Source organism: Callorhinus ursinus, unplaced genomic scaffold (assembly GCF_003265705.2).
Source record: "Callorhinus ursinus isolate GAN/ISIS: 27379988/994484 unplaced genomic scaffold, GSC_fseal_2.0 scaffold10, whole genome shotgun sequence".
Lineage (NCBI taxonomy): Eukaryota > Metazoa > Chordata > Mammalia > Carnivora > Otariidae > Callorhinus > Callorhinus ursinus.
In genome coordinates, this window is record NW_027397072.1 from 76,487,730 (window position 1) to 76,504,298 (window position 16,569).

Genomic DNA, 16,569 nt, shown 5'->3' on the forward strand with positions numbered 1-16,569 from the left:
GCACCCCATACTTATCACTTTTAACTTACCATTTCCTCTAGAAAGGACTGAAGTACAACAAATGAATGAGAAATAGACTTCTTACTGAAAATGTCTTTTTTAAGCCCTACCTATCACTTAGGGAGCAGATGGTAATGGTGAGATCTGTTCATGTGTCTGCTGGGGTCACTCATGGTGGGTTGGTATTGCAGGGGGATTTAAATATCAAATCATGTGTCTGGTTTGTGAGCAGAGTTGAGAGGTGGCCTTGCGATCTCAAGGTATGATAAGCTTGAGGTCTACCCTGCCAACACGAGAGGCTGCATATAGAGTAGTTAACGGCATGGGACTCTGGAGCCAGACGGGCTCAGTGTCCATCTCAGATCTACTACTCAATACCTGCACTTCTCTCTCTTCATTGTTTTTATTAAATTTTTTATTTTAATTAGTGTACAGTTAACATACAGTGTTGTGTCTTCATTTTTGAAATAAGGATAATAGTAATGTATACCTGCTAGGGGTTATGTGAAGATTAAATGAATTAATGCATATCAAGTGCTTAGAATAGTATCGGGTACATAATACGATATATAGTTACTATTGTTATTATTATCATAGCTTTGGTGAGCTTGTACCATAATGAACACTAGTATTTTTAGTAACTGATTCCCTCTAGGTGAGAATGAATGCAAGAGAGACCTATCTTCTTGCCTTCCTTCCTTGGTCGCTGTATATATATTCAGCAAGTAGTTATGGAATGCCTCCTACCTACTACTGTGTCCTTCACAACAGTTGTTGCATTGAAGGAGTCAAAGCCCCCCCAAAAAAGGCCTAACGTGGGCAATCACAGTGTAGTGCGCTACATGCTAGGGGAGCCCACAGCAGGCCACCTGACTGGTTTTGGGCAAGTCAAGGAAAGCTTCCCAGAGAAAACGACATCTAAGTAAAGAGCAGAAAAAGTTAGCCAAGCAGAGGAGGGAGGGGGAGTCTCCCACACAGAGAGAACAGCACAAAGCAAGGCTCAGGGTGGGTGAGAAGTTGCCCCGTCTAGGCGCTACAAGCTTCGGTGGGACCAAGCTCCAGGTTGGCTGGTCTCACACTGGTCTCAGGACCTCTTTAACCTTAAGGAAGTTATTGAGAATTCCAAAGAGCTTTTGTCTATCGATATTTAATTAGACTCTGAAACAGAGAATCTTAAAGCACAAGAACCCACAAGCACACATTCCATTAGTCATGATGAGAGTGATGACACCCCCACACACCTTGTAGCTGACTCCACTGTGCGCTGCACGAGAAGGAGAGTAAAGGAGGGGAGGAGTGGCCTAGTGGCATTTTGAAAATAGTTTGATCTTGCAGATCTCCTGAAAAGAGTGTGGCGACCCCCAAGGGCCCCAGAGCAGACCTCTGGTCTGTGTTGTATATACTGCAGGTCTTTCGTGGAGGCCCTCAAGCGCTCGTCTCCCTTGGTCCTCACTATATCTCGGTGATGAAGACAGGACTGGAGGGCATTATCTGGGTTTTCAGTGTGGGACCCTGAGGCACATACAAGTTAGATGGTTTGATTCTGTCAGACTCTGCTGCTTTGAAGGGAAGGAGCCGGCAATGATGAGTAACAGAGAACAGGCTTTTCAAAGACGTCTAGATTCTGCAGCTGAATTAGAAGGGGGGCTCAGATCGTTAAGGGAGAGGGGGGATCAGCCATCAGATTTTCTCTCCTGCAGATCCACTCTTGGCTAATTTTGTCAGAAGTGGTGAGGCTGGATTTGCTTCTTTGGCTGTCTCGCCACTTGTACAAATGGGCTTCCCAGCCTCGTTTCCCGCACACAGCACTGACAGGTCTGGCTTGTGTCTCACCGCTCTGCCCAGCAACAAAGCATGGTCTTCTGCTCTGTCTCTGGGCTGCCTCTGATATCTCAAATTTACTTTTCCTGTGACCTAAAGTGTGAAACTCCGTGGAAAGGGAAAAAGCCCGTAACTCCAGGTTGGTTGTGGCTGTCGCCTTTGTTCCTGAGTGTTGGGAGATGAGGGGCTTGTTGAAAACGAAACAGAACAGTATGGGTGTTGGGTGTTGGGTATCGTGTTATTGTTTGTCAAACGAATTCCTGTCTTTACCAAGATTGGTTTGTACCCTGGGTGAAAAAAAGGAAGTCAAAGGCATGTGAATATCTTTCCGTCGTGTCCATTTGGGTGTCTCATCTGTGTTGTAATAGCTCGGTTTCACTCTCTTGTTCTTTGTGAGGAAAGCATAAGGGGTTAAGATGGGGAGGGCTCTTTTTCTCTTTCCTTTCTACAGCTTTTGGATTCCTTCTCCACATAAAGCTACCTTTGAAACCTGTAAGAGGCCTGCACCTGGAAAAGAGGTGTTGGGATTGAAAGGCATGAGAATCTCCATGGGACTTTCAGAGCCAGCTAAGTAAACATAAAATTGCTATTTTTTTTTCAAAAGGAGGAAATCATTTTGTAATCAGAAAACAAATTCTTTCACAGAATGTTTTCTTGAATTACACATTTTGGCTTCTTTGAAAAATATTTACATAAATATATCAAACCTCAGAGTATTTCTATAAGATACCTTGGAAATGAGAAATATGCTGATCTCTGAATTTTCTGGAATGATGGAAGAAAGACTCAAATTATAGGACATGCATAAAAAGAAAACATGTGGGAATCAGTTTCTTAATCATTTTAAAAACCAGAGGTTTCTAATTGCAATGTTGAGACGGATGGAAGTAATGCACATGAGAAAAGGTGAGATTATGCAGCCGGTTCGTAAGAGCCAGTGGTAAATGACATTAAATCTCCATAAAGGCTAGATAAGAGCCATGGACATTACTTCATTTGGGAACAACACTGGCTGGCAGGGCTACCCTGTCTTTTAAGTAGAATTAACCGTCTGTTTTTGTTGCCAAAATTCTTCATGTTGGGGCCTTAACATTATTACTAGGTTACTTATCACTCCCGAGAAATCATATTGGCATTCAAAATGTTTTCTTGTGTTGAGGAAGCGTTTTGGCCAACAATTACGAGGCAAGATTTATTCTGATTCTTGGGTACTTAACTCACATTTTGGTGTTTCATAAGGAAATATATACCATTTGAAATAGAAACTTGAATTTTGAGTTTTTTTCATTTTCTGTTTTTGTTCTCTTTCTCATGATACAAACATATGATAGGTGGTCCCTGCTCTTTCTTTACTTAAACTCTCTTATATGAGTAAAGTGGACAGTTGAGGTAATTCAGCTTCTGCTGAAGCAGGAAAACCCACTTTTGCATTGATGTGAACATTCTAGGCAAAGGTGTTCTTTTTTCACCGGTTAATCCACATAATACCCACAGTTCTAAACATCCCTTTGCTGGTATTAAATTTTCTCAGTTTTTGCTAGCATAATCTGTTGAACACCTTGTTTAATTCTCTTATTCCTCCACCCCTTCCCCTACCACCCAAATTTGGAGCCTTAATTTTTGCACTTGGAGAATTCTGAGTCACTTTTCTGGCTGTAGAGCTGAGCAGCAGTATTGCACACTTGGGTTGACATGAAATATTAGCTGGGGATGGACTTTAGGCAGCCTAGGCCCATGCATTTGGTGAGTTTGCCATAAAAGAAGTAAAATGAACGTTTTTGAGCACCTCCTGCAGTATGTAAATTACATATGTGATTTCATTAATACTCTCAGCAATCCTGCCAGGTGTTTAGAAAGCGCCTCCTGATAGTTGATGTGAATAACAACTTTTTCTGCCTAGGGAAACCAAACAAAGAATCCATCTTCGCTCTTTTTAATCTCTTGTTCCTCAGTTCTGAAAATCTGATTTGATGCTGGAAACAAAGTAAATCCATCGGTGTTACAAAGACAGAGGGACAGAGGAAGTCAGTGAAGCCCTAAGAGGCTACAACTAGTAAAAGACTTTTTGGTTTTTTAGTATAGTTGACACACCATGTCACATTAGTCTCAGGTGTACAACATAGTGATTTACCAACTCTACACATGATGCTGTGCTCACCACAGGTGTAGCTCCCGTCTGTCCCATTACATCGCTATTACGGTATCACTGACTGTATTCCCTATGCTGGGGCTTTCATCCCTGTGACTTATTCATTCCATAACTGGAAGCCTGGATCTCCCACTCCCCTTCACCCATTGCGCCCATCCCTCCACCCTCTCCCCTCTGGCAGCCATCAGTCTGTTCTCTGTATTTATGGGTCTGATTCTGCTTTTGGTTTGTTTATTCCTTTGTGTTTTTGTTTTTTAGATTCCACTTACAAGTGAAATCATATAGCATTGCACCTTCCTTCCCTCCGCTCATCTCTTTCTCATCATTTCTGTTTGGTCTCTCATTTAATAGTCTGAACCTAAAAATACAGGCTCCTCCGTTGGGACCTAGGTTGTAGCCAAGCTCGAAGTTGCCATACCTCTGTCATCCTTAAGGGTGTGACAAAACCTCTCAAACTTGGACAGCCGTAGGAATTGTGAGTTCTAGGCCTGGGAGCTGCTGGGAACATGAAAAAGAAGTCAAGATGGAATTCAATTCAGCAGACTCAGTGGAGGGCTTACCCAGTTCTAGGTACAGGTGAAGACACGAGTTTGCCTTTAAGGCTTTTACCTCCCAGTGTGGGGAGATGTGGGTTAGAAGCCTAGTGAGCCCCCCCCCCCCAACCCTTGGGGACAGGGAGCATTTGAATAACAGAAACGAAGACAAGGCAAAAGATAGAGCTTCCAGATAGGGCATCAGGCATGAAAGGAAACGGAGACTAAGATAACATTCTGCTTTAGTCTAGAACACTCTGTGTCAGGCCTAGAGTTAGGATCTTTATGGGGGTGGGAACAGCTGTGCTGGGCTGGGCAGGACAGCAGCAGGACAAAAATAGAGGCAGATCTTGGCATTACCTTTGTGGAAAAGAAAAGCAGAAAACCAGGAAAGAAAGAAAGGTAGGTCAATTCAGCCAGCTACTTTTCTGAAGGAAAAATTTCTTGAAGTTCAGGAAACAGGAATAAGACCAGCCATCCTTAACTCTCTGCTGCAGAGAGAAGTAGTGGAAACAAAAAGAAAATCAGTGATAGAGGTAGTCTTAAGTATTCTGTCAGCATTTTCTAAATATCAGGAAATGAATGTTTTTAGAAAAAGTGTATGTTTTACTAGGTGTTACACCAAAACTTACAATTAAATTTAAAGGAATGATCAGTTCCATCCTTTAAAAAAGTGACCATGTAAGACAGCACCTTATGCTTGAAAAATTATATCTTTCTCACATTTCTTAAGAGTACAAAATTGTGAAACAAAGTAGTATGCTCAAGCTGCCCAGAAATAGAACATTACTTGATAGATTCCATTTGGTGACTTAAGGTTGGCCTGTGTCCATTGTTTATTTTATACACAGAAAATAAAATTTCAGAATGGAAAGTAGAAACAAAAGCCTGAAATTATGCTGATGTTGTAAGTTATAAATGGATTGTTGGTCAGTGTGCTTTTTTTCTGGAGTGAGTCATAAAGAAAATGCTCGCTCTGGTCACTAGTGGCCAGATTCCTTCTCTCTCTTTCTTTCTTTTCTCTTTTTCTTTCTTTCTCTCTTTCTTTCTTTCTTTCTTTCTTTCTTTCTTTCTTTCTTTCTTTCTTTCTTTCTTTCTCTTTCTTAATTTCTTATTTCTTTCTTAATTTCTTCCTTCCTCCCTTCCTTCCTTTCTTTCTTTCTTTCTTTCTGAGGCCTGGTGTTCACGTGAAAGGAGAAAAATCTAAGTTGCTAGGAGGGTCTCCCGTCCAAGAAGGGCTAAGGCAGAGATTCTCCAGTGGTGTGCTTGTACATGTGCCAAGTATTTATTGATTCCTTCAGCTCTCAGCAGTCTGAGTGGGGCCTAGTGGGGCTGGAGGCTCCAGGCAGTCACCCGCAGCCGGGAGAAGCAGCATCTGTTTGTCCCAGAGTGCCAAAGGAAGATTATTTTCTGTGTGTGCCCTGACGTGAAAAGGATTGGGAAGCACTTTAATTTAAAAAAAAAAAAATTAAAGAAAGAACTAAACCTTGTTAAATCTTACCTTTTGGCAATATATTCCTTTCTGGATATAAGCCCAGAAAAGTCATTTTTAATTAAAATGCTACTTCTGAAGATGAATTAATCCTTTCCTTATAAATATCGAAAGGCTTTTATTTGGTATGTGTTACTCAGGGAGCTTTCTCTGGGTGTAGGAGACAGCTCTGAACTGCTAGCTCCGGATCATTGACTCTACTGCACTGTCCTTGTCGCCAGCCAAAAGTGCTACTGCTTTTTGTAGTGCTCTGAACTCCTGGGACGTAGAGTTTATAGATTTATCAGAAGATGTGTCCCCAGGCTTTTGTTACTGTTTGGGATTACAGTGGGGGAAGTAATGATGAGCCTGGGGACACATCTACTGCACTATATATATATATATATATATATATATATATACACATACATACACACACGCGCGCGGGCGCACATGCGCGCGCCCGTTACTGAGTCCATATGTATTGGGGGGCAGGGGTGTGTGTGTATTGAGTGCCTATGGAGGCTCTTCTGAGTGATGGGTATTACTCCCATTGTACTGATGAGAAAACTGAGGGCGGGAAGGGTTATGAGATTTGACTAAAGTTATACAGGGATAAATTAGCAAAAGCAGAGCTGGGATTCAAAGCTTTCAAGCTTGTGTGGTTAACGGCAATACTCTGCCACTTCTCAGGATGAGGGAAAGAACATTCTAAGGCTAGAGTCACTCTCTCTGAGGCCTTCAAGGTGTGGAGTGAAAGGGAAGTTGACATCGTCTACTTATTTGTGCGTTCTGTTGACTGAATACCAACCACATGCCCAACCCTGTTCTAGACACTTGGAATACATCAGAGAACAAAGGAGACAGATCCTTGCTTGCAAAGATCTCTACTCTTACAGACTTTGCATTTGAGAGGCAGGGAGACAGATAAGAGTAAATGATATTATAATAGAATTTATTCTAATTTATTATAGTAAATTATATCATTTATTAGAAGGTAATAATTTCTGTGAACAAAAAAAGAACAAGCAGAGTAGGGTAAGGTGAATCAGGAGTTGGTTAGAAAGGAGGGCAGATGGCGGTATTAAGTGAAGTGTCAGAATAGTCATTGTTGAAAAGGTAACATTTGAGCAAATCTCATTAAGAGACAAGGAAAAAAAATTTTTTTTAAATAAAACATAAACCTCTTTTCTCCTGAAATTGGGTTTGTTACACATGTCTGTACATTCAAGATTACCTTTAACTATGAAGAGGTGCTATCAGAGTAGGCAATGAGTAGTGGATAAACAAGGCCAGGAAGGATGCTTTTACTTTAGAAACTGGAACGTTCTACAAAATCCCCGTGCTATACATGCAGTTTACTGAGGACTCTGAAGTCATTTCCCGATACAAGCAAGTCAGTCTGTCTTGGTGCCCATGAGCTTAGGCAAAGAGGAAAGCATCTAGTCATATCTCCTGTTTTCCAGGGTGATCTTTCCTTTAACTCTCTGGACTTGGGCCTTAGAGATGTGGAGTAAATACAGAGAATGTTTACTTGCTCTTTTATTTAGCAGATACTTACTGAGTGCTAATTAAGTGCATAATAGTATGCCAGGTGCCATAGAAGATACAAAGAAAAGGTAATATGTAGCATGTTCTCTGCCCTCAAGAGGCTTGTGAGCTGAGGCGGAGAACAAGTCATCCACACCACAGACTACCCAGAAATACATGGCTATGGTGTGGGCCAGGCACGTGGCTGAGAATACACAGCTGAGAGGAGAGCTCAGAAAAAGCTTCGTGGGGACATTGGGTCTGGGATAAGGCTTTAAACAATTTTCTGTTGTTGACATAGGGACTTGATGTGAACCAAGGCTCGGAGAGGGGGATGCAGAAGGTGTTTGCAGGGGACAGTGGGTAAGCCCATCAGTCCTGGAGTGTGTTGGGGAGGTGGACAGTGTGACGGTAAGGTGGGCACAGGTCAGCATTTGAGAGCCCAGCAACGCCAGGCCAAGCCATTTGCCCATGTGGGCCCCATGGCCTTCAAAGTGAGGTGTGCAAGACAGTAATGTGTGTGGAAGAATAGTTTGGCATGCTATTTGTCTCTCTCATCCTTTTGACTACTTTTTTATATCAGATGTTTAATAATGTGCGTATCAATAGAGTAGTATCTAATTTCTAAATGAGTAAGTATATAAAAGCTGCGAGCACGTTCTCCCATAAGTAGGAGCATGGCCTCTTGGAGCCAGCTTGTCTCCATGCAGATCCTAGCTCCACTGCTTGCTCTCTGTGTTATTTTGGGTGAGCTGATTTCTGTGCCTCCACATCTTCCTCAGTAAATGGGAAGATAGCACTGTCTCATAGGTTGGTTGTGGGGGTTAACAGAATTAAGAGCTGAGCAGTGCCCGGCATGGTCTCTGGCATATGGTAGGCAGTCAGTGACCGTTAGTTGTTACTGTTCCTACTTGGTGCTGCCACCATCACAACCGGCCCCCAGAGGGGTCGATGATCCCAAAAGGCGAAGGCCACTGATGTAGATGGCGAGTGAAAGATGTTGCCCTCAGAAAAGCTGTGTTCTAGAAAAATGAATACTGTACGTTGAAGTAATGCTGAGGATTCCTACTGATATGTGAGTGTGTGCATAAGAGAGAAATAAGTCGATCTTCAGCAGTCTTGACTGAATGTGTGAGCATGCTTCACAGAGAGGTTCCTTGGGTCAGTCAGTGTTCTCTACCTTCCTGTAGATCATAGTAAAGACTCTAAGAGCTAAGATTAGTTCTGATTTTTAAGGGTCCAGTTCCTACCTATGGAGTTGTTATTCCTTGCACCTGTTTTGTTTTGAATTACAGCCCTGCCCTCAGACCCCATCACAAAGCTTGATGAGTCAGGAAAGGAACACCGTCACACTGTCCCAGACAAAGGAGGCTTTCATCATTCACGGGGGGATATTTGAAGTTCAGAGACTGAAAGGGGGATATAGGATCCTCCTAGATAGATTAATCTAGCACTTTTCCAAGTTCATTTTTCACCTTGGAAGACACACTTTCCATCCTCGCCTACCGTTATTGTTTGGGACTTTTTATGACTGAAGATAATTCTTTAAAAACACAATGCAACAAAACATCACATTGCAGGCACACTAGCAGGCTTCTGTCGTTTCCCAGAATTCCTATAAAATATCTGATGATATGTGATTCTCCCATTATGTGATACGATTTGCTTGGTGGGTCTCTGTCCCATGAAAATAGCATTATTTGTTGTTTGCTTTCAGCTATGCCATTCAAACAGGAATACCTTATTGCTTTTATTGGGGAAGCATTTTTAAGATTGCAGAGCATATGTACTTGTTGCATTGCCCTGGGATTTATTTAGAGCACCCAATATATTTCAGTTACTGAGGACTAAGTTAGTTGGCTGTTGAAAAGCACTGTGGCTGAGTATAACCAGGCAGTTTGGCAGCCACCCCAGAGGGCTCAAGTAAAATCAGCTCAGGGGCCTAAAGGAAAGTATAAATAAGTAATAAAACTCTTTCTATTTTAAGCCATATTATTGTTCACAACATTCTTCTATTTCTCAGTACTATGTACCTCCATCCTCTCTACCCTGTCCTTCCGTGGCAGATTTCTCAATGTCATGGGAATTCTTTGTTGTGGGGACTGTGCCGTGCATTGTAATGTTTGGTAAGCATCACCCCAGTAGATTGCCCGTAGTACCCACCCTCCCAGCTGTGACAGCAAAAATGTCTGCAAACATTTCCACCTGTTCCCTGGAGGGAGCAAAATCACCCATGATTGAGAACCTTTTCTGCACAGTACCTGTGGATTTTTACCATCGTCCTGTGTGGACAGGGTGTGCTGCAGCTCCTTTAAATGCCAGTGGTCATGGAAGAAACCATTCCTGACCCATGAACAAATTGTTGCCCCACAGACTACAGTGAGCTGTGCGTGGGAATAAGAGGAGGGGAGGGACAATATAGAAATCTCAAAGGAAGCACCTTTCTTCTCTTGGTCTCTCTCTCTCTCTGCTGGAAAGGTGCTATGAATGTGTAAGCCAACTCGCTTTCAGGATCCTAGTTTTGTATAGTTCGCTTCCTGTCCCAGTCCCAACGTGCCTCTGATCCACTTGCAAAACGTGTAGTTGGAACTTAATTTCTGCCCTCCCCAGACTCAGGGAGCATAATAAAATTCTAGGCTCTATTTACCTAGGGGAGCTTTGGAAAATAACACATAATTAGAATTTTCTCACTTCTGTTTTTTGAAATGCTAGAGTATCTTTATTACTGAGTACACTTGTTGTCTATTTCATTGAGCCTCTCTTGGGCTGGAGGCAACAGGCTGTGTGGAAAGATCTTCTCTAGGAAAAGAGGTTCTGCTGAAAACTAAACCTAGGACATCAAAATTTTAATTTTGAGTTAAACAGAAAGCTTTCTCCAGATTCCCAGATTCAGACCTCAAAAAGGAAAACTGGAGGATAAATCTACATGAGGGTGCTAAAAATACATAGTGATTATATTTGCTTTATTTTCAAAAAGCTCTTAAAAATTATGTGTGCCTCAGATATGTAAATGAGTAGTAAGTTTGTGACTTGACTCTCAAAACTGTTACAATATATAAAAAATAAGAATTTTAAAAGCACATCCTTAATACCTCTTTTAGAAATTGTCAGAATTCTTATGTGTGCTTCTTTGTCTAAAAGTATAGCTACAGGGGCACCCGGGTGGCTCAGTTGGTTAAGCGTCTGCCTTTGGCTCAGGTCATGATCTCAGGGTCCTGGGGTCTAGTCCCACATCGGGCTCCCTGCTCAGCGGGAAGCCTTCTTCTCCTTCTGCCTGCCGCTCCCCCTGCTGGTATTCTTTTTTTTTTTTTTAAAGATTTTATTTATTCATTTGAGACAGAGAGATACAGAGAGCGAGAGCATGAGCAGGGGAGAGGCAGAGGGTGAGGGAGAAGCAGGCTCCCCGCCAAGCTAGGAGCCAGACGTGGGGTTCGATCCCAGGACCCTGGGATCATTACCTGAGCTGAAGGCAGACGCTTAACCATCTGAGCCACCCAGACGTGCCACCCCCACCCCCTCCCCGCTTGTATTCTTAAGCTCTCTTGCTCTCTCTGTCTCTCTCTCTGGCAAATAAATAAAATCTAATAAATAAATAAATAAAGTATAGCTGCAGGGGCCTGGGTGGCTCAGTCACTTAAACGTCTGACTCCTGGTTTCAGCTCAGGTCATGATTTCAGGCTGGTGGGATTGAGCCCTTTGTCAGGCTCCATGCTGGGCAAGGAGCCTGCTTAAGAAAGATTTTCTGTCCCTCTCCTTCTGCCCCCCCCACCCCTCTCTCTCCCTCTCTTAAAAAAAAAAAAAAGAGGCTAGCTACAGATATTAAAATGAAGCCTTACTTTCTGTTTTTATTAAAGGCAATTGTTGAAAAAATAAGCAAATTAAATCTTAACCGAATTTCTCTTGCTACTGTCAATAACAAGAACTTTCTGTGCCTTCTCTTCACATCAGGAGAATGTGAATATTCTGAATGTTTTGGTAAATCTTTTTTTTCTTCTAACTTTTGCATAATTTTTCAGTCACCCTATTAAGTTAATTATACATCAAAATATAAAGAATTTTTAAGAATACAGAATCAAGCTCATGATACTCCTTAGAGCAAACATATGGGCAACAGTATTCTTTTCCCTGTTTTATTAAGAAACCCATTCACTGCTGTTGAATTCCTGATTCTGTTGAAATACACAGTCACTAACATCCATTTCCCATATGTCTTATGATTCTGGAAAACTACCTTTGGAGAGTGAATTCCACCAAAGTTATCCACAGAGTTTTTCCTGTCTAAATTGGTAAGAAGAAAAAGTTAGTCCATCTCTTATATACGTGCTTTTTTTCCCAGCTTTATTAAGATACAATTGACATATAACATTGTATAAGTTTGTGTACAACACAGTAGTTTGACATATGTATATATTGCAAAATAATTACCACATTAAGGTTAGTTAGCACATCGTCACCTCACATAATTACAATTTTGTTTTTGTGGTGAGAACTTTTAAGTTCTACTCTCTTAGCAACTTTTAAATATACAATACGATACAGTATGGTTAACTATAGTCACCATGCTCTCACATCTCCAGACCATATTCGTATTATAACTGGAAGTTTGTACCCTTTGACCACCTTTACCTATTCCCCCCCCATCCTGCAACCACCACTCTGCTCTCTATTTCCGTGAGTTTGGGTTTTTTTAGATTCCACATATGAGTGAGGTAATACAATATTTGCCTTTCCCTGTCTGAGTTATCTTACTTCTCTTAATGCCCTCAAGGTCCATCCATGTTGTTGCAAATGGCAGAGTTTTCTTCTTTTTTGTGGCTGAATAATATTCGTGTGTGTACATGTGCATGTGTATATGGCACATTTTCTTTATCCATTCCTCCGTTGGTGGACACTTAGGTTGTTTCCATGTCTTAGCTATTGTAAATAATGCTGCAGTGAACATGAGAGGGCAGGTATGTGTTCAAGATAGTGTTTGCATTTCCTTCAGATATATTCCCAGAAGCGGAATTTCTAGAATATAGTTCTATTTTTAATTTTAATTTAATTTTTTTAAGTAATCTCTACACCCAGCATAGGGCTTGAAGTCACCACCCTGAGATCAAGAGAAGCACACTCTACTGACTGTACCAGCCAGGCTTATTTTTAATTGTTTTATTAAGATTATTTATATATTTAGGGACGTCCGTTCATCCTCGGTGTAGGGATTACTTAGTGCCGGCCCTTCGACGTTTGGTTTTTTCTTCTCCTGGACAGGAGGCCTCTGCAGCAACCATGTTACGCCAGATCATCGGTCAGGCCAAGAAGCATCTGAGCTTGATCCCCCTCTTCATATTTATTGGGGCAGGAGGTACTGGAGCAGTGCTGTATGTCTTGCGCCTGGCATTGTTCAATCCAGATGTCAGTTGGGATAGGAAGAATAACCCAGAACCCTGGAACAAACCGGGTCCCAATGATCAATACAAGTTCTACTCAGTGAATGTAGATTACAGCAAACTGAAGAAAGAAGGTCCAGACTTCTAAATGAAATGTTTCACTATAAAGCTGCTTAGGATGAAGGTCTTCTAGAAGCCATCCGCACAATTTTCCACTTATCCAGGAAATATTTCCCCTCTAAATGCACGAAATCATGTTGGTGTATTGTGTTGGGGTTTACACTGAATAATAAATACCTGAAACTTGGGGGAAAAAAAGATTATTTATATATTTATTTGACAGAGAGAGACACAGCAAGAGAGGGAGCACAAGCAGGGGGAGGGGGAGGCAGGCAGAGGGAGAAGCAGTCTCCCCACCGAGCAGGGAGCCCAATGCAGGGCTCAATCCCAGGACCCTGGGACCATGACCTGAGCCGAAGTCAGACGCCCAACGACTGAGCTGCCCAGGCGCCCTTGTACCATACTGTTTTGATTACTATAGCTTTGTAATAGGTGTGATATCTACAGCTTTGCTCTTCTTTCTCAGGATTGCTTTGACTATTCAGGGTCTTTTGTGGCTCTACAAATTTTAGGAGTATTTTTTCTATTTCTATTTCTATTAGAATCTTGAGGGATTGTGTTGAATCTATAGATGGCTTTGGGCTTTTAACAAAATTAATTAGGGCCAGGTGAACGCGGAAGTACAGGACGTGAGGGTGTGCTGGCTGCTCCGACCGTGGTGGGGCGACTGGTGCGAGAGGGAAGAGGGCGCAGCTGCGGATGATGGTCGGGACGGTCCCCGGGAGCGGCTAGGCTTGGGTGAAGCTGGGAGGCAGCAGCAGAACCACGAAGTGCGGTCTCAATCCCAGGCCGACCGGTTTCCAAAGCATTCCTACTGGTTGGATCTCTGGCTCTTCATCCTCTTGGATGTAGTGTTGTTTATCTTCGTGTATCTTTTACCATGAATGGTTTGCCTGATGTCTAGATTAAGAAGTTGGCTCCTGGAGTGGATTCTGAAAATGACTACAAACTTCTTGAACATAGAAGACAGGATTGTGCAACAGAATTTTAAACTCTGAGGGACTTTCTTTCATTTTACATACTCTTGTTACTCCTTTTGGGGACTATATTAAATGGGTAATCTCACCCATTCATAGCTTAAGTTCTTAAAACTACTCTTTGATTCATGTTTAAAAACTTTTCAGACATCTGATAGCTTTATAGGGGCTGCATATTAAAGCATTTATACGTAAAGGTTTAATGTATTCATTAACAAATATGGTAATGTCTTGCCTTTAACATTTTAAGGATTAGCCAGGGGTTAGTATGATGCAAAAATGTGGTGAAATATTAAGGTGACGTATTTAAAAATAAATTACTCAAAAGCAATGGAAGAAAAAGGAGTTAAGGGCTGTACAGAAAGTGCAGGCCCAAAATGTATTGGCTGTTAAGTACCAATTTAATTTTTAGATTAAGTGGGCCTCTGTTATGGTTGCCAGATTGATACAATCTCAGAGAAAGTATAAATATCCAACATTGGAAATCTAGTGTGCATGTCCTCTTACCTGGATGCTTCCCCTTGCTTCATTTTAAGTTCCCGAACTTCCCTAAAATAGGACTGTGTTTGAAACCTATTTTTTATTATTGTGATTGTATTAAGAATGCTTGTAGCTAAAATATGTTTTTGTTTTTATAATGTCTTTACCTTAAATACTTCAGCAAAGTCATTTCAGCAAATATTTGATCACTTACTCGGCCAGGTACAGTAGTAAGCAAAAAAGACAAAAAATCCTTGCCTTCATGGAGCTTACATTCTTTTATATCTAAATGTTAGTAAGAATTTACATTCTAGGAGTGAACAGCTGGTGTTAAATCAGAAAGGTCACGCTCCCAAAGCAGCTACTAAAAGCCCTTCAGAAGCTAGTCCTATTATATAACAGATACTCCTTTATGTAACAGATGTTAGAAGTGGGCTCTTGTGGGGGCACCTGGGTGGCTCAGTCGTTGAGCGTCTGCCTTTGGCTCAGGTCATGATCCCAGGGTCCTGGGATTGAGCCCTGCATCGGGCTCCCTGCTCGGCGGGAAGCCTGCTTCTCCCTCTGTGTTCCCCCTCGCTGTGTCTCTGTCAAATAAATAAATAAAATCTTAAAAAAAAAAAATTAATTAATGACTTTTAACAATATTAATTCTTCCAATCTATGAACACTGGATATCTTTCCATCCGTTTGTGTCCTCTTCCATTTCTTTCATCCGTGTCTTATAGTTTTCAGTGTATAGACCTTTTGTCTCTTTAGTTAAGTTTATTCTTAAGCATTTTTATTGTTCCTGATGCTCTTGTAAAGAGGGTCATTCTCTTTATTTCTTTTTCAGATAATTCATTGTCAGTGGATAGAAATCCAACCAATTTTTGTATGTTGATCTTGTATCTTGAAACTTTACTGGATTCATTTTAAGTTCTAGTATTTTTTTAGCAAAATCTTTAGGATTGTCTATGCATAAGATATGTCATCTGCAAATAGAGACAATTTTACTTCTTTTCCAATTCAGATGCCTTTTATTTCTTTTTCTTGCCTGATTGCTCTAGCTGGGACTTCTAGTACTACACTGAATAGGAGTGCTAAGTTGGCACCCTTGTCTTATTCCTAATCTTAAAGGAAAAACTTTCAACCTTTTACATTGTGCATGATGTTGGCTATGGGCTTGTCATATGTGGGCTTTTTGATGTTGAGATATGTTCATTCTGAATCCAGTTTGTTGAGCATTTTTGTCATGAATGGATATTGAATTTTGTCCGATGTTTTTTCCTATGTCTATCAAGATGATCATATGATTTTTATCTTCCATTCTATTAATGTGATGTAGCATATTGATGATTTGCATATATTGAGCCATCCTTGCATCTGAGGGATGAATCCCCCTGGATTATGGTGTAAATCTTTTTAATGTGCTGTTGAATTTGGCTTGCTAGTATTTTGTTGAATAATTTTACATCTATACCAGGGATGTTGGCCTGTAGTTTTCTTGTAGTGTTCTTATCTAGCTTTGGTATCAGAGTAATGCTGACCTTGTAAAATGAGTTTGGTAGTGTTTCCTCTTCTTCAATTTTTGGGAAGAGTTTGGGAAGGATTGGCATTGATTCTTTTTTAAATATTTGGTAGAATTCACCAGTAAAACTATCTGTCCTGGGCTTTTCTTTGTTGGGAGGTTTTTTGATTACTTATTCAATCTCCTTACTCATTATTGATCTTTTCAGATTTTCTGCTTCCTGATTCGGTCTTGGTGGGTTTCTAGGCATGTTTCTAGGAATTTATCCATTTCTTCTAGGTTGTCCAATTTGTTGCCATATAGTTGTTCATATAAATACCTTTATTTCTTTGCTTTGTTTATTCCTGTGCTCCACTAGACCCTCAGATAATATAATGCATTTATTCAATAAAATCATGTATGCATCCAACTCCTAGTAGAGTGCTGACCATTCTGACTCCCTGGCTACCCCGAACCTCTTCCTCCATGTCCCATATGTGAACTTTTGCTCTTCGATTAGTAGGTTTAATCTTTGCTCTTGTGCTTCATTTGTCTTTCCTTTCCAAATTAGTAGTTCTTTTTAATGTAATAGTCATTGAGGGAGAAGGCTCTGGAGTTAAAATTATCTGG

The 16,569-nt window shown here is 41.1% G+C and overlaps 1 protein-coding gene and 1 pseudogene across 10 annotated transcripts in view; both read left to right on the forward strand.

Annotated features, from left to right (window-relative positions):
• THADA (THADA armadillo repeat containing) overlaps window positions 1-16,569 on the forward strand; it is a 323,626-nt gene that overhangs the window by 172,353 nt on the left and 134,704 nt on the right. The gene's annotated exons all lie outside the window — the stretch shown is intronic.
• Window positions 12,662-13,179, forward strand: LOC112821632 (cytochrome c oxidase subunit NDUFA4 pseudogene; annotated as a pseudogene).